The sequence below is a fragment of the Cebus imitator genome, unplaced genomic scaffold (genome assembly GCF_001604975.1).
Source record: "Cebus imitator isolate Cc_AM_T3 unplaced genomic scaffold, Cebus_imitator-1.0 Scaffold56, whole genome shotgun sequence".
NCBI classification, from domain to species: domain Eukaryota; kingdom Metazoa; phylum Chordata; class Mammalia; order Primates; family Cebidae; genus Cebus; species Cebus imitator.
This window is the reverse complement of record NW_016107371.1, coordinates 8,404,355-8,407,051: the sequence shown is the minus strand read 5'-3', so window position 1 is coordinate 8,407,051 and position 2,697 is coordinate 8,404,355. Positions and strand designations below refer to the sequence as shown.

At 42.0% G+C, this 2,697-nt stretch overlaps 1 non-coding gene across 1 annotated transcript; it reads right to left on the bottom strand.

Annotated features, from left to right (window-relative positions):
- Positions 1-1,741: 1,741 nt before the first annotated feature.
- LOC119471337 lies at positions 1,742-1,904 on the bottom strand. Its single transcript, XR_005200367.1, has one exon. It is a non-coding gene; the product is annotated as a U1 spliceosomal RNA (small nuclear RNA).
- Between the last annotated feature and the right edge of the window lie 793 nt (positions 1,905-2,697).

Sequence of the window (2,697 nt, the reverse complement as noted above, 5' to 3'; positions counted from 1 at the left end):
CAGATGTGAGCCACCGTGCCTGGCCTTGTGCCATGTTTTTAGAAGCCATATATATTTATTTTATATGTTAGGGAATCATAGATGTTTAGTTATTAAAGAAGTGAGTTAAAGTGGAAAATAATAAAATATATATGTCTAAACATTTTACATTTAAACAACAGTATATATATATGTATATATATGTATATATATGTGTGTATATATATATATACTGTGTATATATATATAGTGTTGTTTAAATATATATATGGTGTTGTTTATATATATATATATATATATTTTTTTTTTTTTTTTTTTTTGAGATGGAGTCTCACTCTGTCACCCAGGCTGGAGTGCAGGGGTGAAATCTCAGCTCACTGCAACCTCCACCTCACAGGTTTAAGTGATTCTCCTCCCTCAGCTTCCTGAGTAGCTGGGACTACAGGGCCTGCCACCACACCCAGCTAATTTTTGTATTTTTAGTAGAGACAGGATTTCACCATATTGGCCAGGCTGGTCTCAAACTCTTGACCTCGTGATCTGCCCACCTCAGCCTCCCAAAGTGCTGGGATTACAGGAGTGAGCCACGGTGCCTGGCCCTAAACAACAGCATATTCACTTTGCAATCTTTTTCTTTTTCTTTTTCTTTTTTTTTTTTTGATATAGAGTCTTAGCGTGTCATTCAGGCTGAAGTGCATGAAGTGTAGTGGTGCAATTTCAGGTGAATGCATCATCAACCTCCTGGGCAGGAATGATCCTCCCATCTTAGCTTCCCTACTAGATGGGACTATAGCTGCATTTTTTTGTATATTTTGTAGAGACAAGGTTTTTGCCATGTTACCCAGGCTGGTCTCAAATTCCTGGACTCAAGTGATCTGCCCACCTCAGCCTCCAAAGTGCTGGAATAATAGGTGTGAGCCACCTCGCTCTGTCTCACTTTGCAGTCTTTTGGCAACAGGCGTAAAGCCCATTTTTGGAAAGTGGGTCCACTTATTCCAGTTTCTTGTCTAAATCATCCATGTAATATCCAGTTTTTATTTCTATAGAATGGATAAATAAAGACAGAACATAAAAGACCTTTTTTTTTTTGAGATGGAATTTTGCTCTTCTCGCCCAGGCTAGAGTGCAATGGTGAAAGATCTCGGCTCACTGCACAACCTCTGCCTCCTGGGTTCAGGGGATTTTCCTGCCTCAGCCTCCTGAATAGCTGGGATTACAGATGCACACCACCATGCCTGGAAAATTTTTGCATTTTTAGTAGAAACTGGGTTTCACCACGTTGGCCAGGCTGATCTCAAACTCTTGACTTTAAGGTTATCTGCCTACCTTGGCTTTCCAAAGTGCTGGGATTACTGGTGTGAGCCATAGCACCAGGCTTAGAATGTAAAAGAATGTTAAAGACACTTAATACAACCTCCTAGATCAGGTGCAAATGTTTCCAGGCTGGGCCAGGTGTGGTGGCTTATACCTGTAATCCCAACACTTTGGGAGGCTGACAGGATTATTTGAGGTGAGGAGTTTTACACCAGCCTCGTCAACAAAGCAAGATCCCGATCTTTATTTTTAAAGATTCCCAGTCTTTTTTTTTGATATGGAGTCTGACTCTGTCACCCAGGCTGGAGTGTAGTGGCATGATCTCAGCTCACTACAACTTCTGCCTCCGGGTTCAAACAAGTCTCCTCGCTCATCCTCCCAAGCAGTTGGAATTACAGATGTGTACCACCACACCTGGATAATTTTTTTATTTATTTTTATTTTTTATAGGGAGAAAGCACAAACACAGTCCCCCACTACCACAAATTTTGCAGTCCAGTTTCCCACATTTGGGGACATCGCAGGGGTCAGCACATCTAGAGTGCAATGGATGAGCCTCACCCTGGGAAAACCACCTTCATGATCATGGTATCTCCTCTGCCAGTAATTTTTGTGTTTTAGTAGAGATGGGGTTTCACCATGTTGACCAGTCTGATCTCAAATTCCTGACATCAGCTTAACCACCCCCCTCGGCCTCCCAAAGTGCTGGGATTACAGGAACAAGCCACCTGGCCCACCCTCACATATATCTATTTTTCAAAGCTCTTCACTCTTGGCATTATTTATTGGAGACAGGGTGTCACTCTGTGGCCCAGGCTAGAGTGCAGTGGCACAATCACAGCTTACTGCAGACTTCGCCTTCTGGGTTCAAGTGACTCTAGGGCCTCAGCCTGCTGAGTAACTGGGATTACAGGTGCACCGGGGTAATTTTTTAAGTTTTTTTTTAGTAGATACTGGGTTTCTCTGTGTTAGCCAGGCTGGCTTCAACCTCCTGATCTCAAGTGATATGCCCATCTTGGGCTCCCAAAGTCCTGGGGCTACGGGCATGAGCCAACCTGCCCAGCCCATTCCTGCTATTATTTAAACAGTATTTTTCTTTTTTTATTGTCAAACAATTTACATTTGGAATTGATATTTAGTTTTACTTGTAGTATACCTTTCTGCTGTTCTTTATCAGGCAGTAGATTTCTCAACTGTTCCTCAGAGACAATTGGCAACCATGGCTTAGAGTGCCTATGGGGTTGGTGCCAGATGGGCTGGGAGTAGGCATTGTCTGAATTAGATATTGAAGCTGATGCCCCCTCACCCTCAGGCACCTTCTATTAAAATGACCATGGTTAGTGGGATAGTGATAACTGCTATGAAATCTGCATCTTTTTTTTTTTTTTTTTTTTTTTTTTTTTT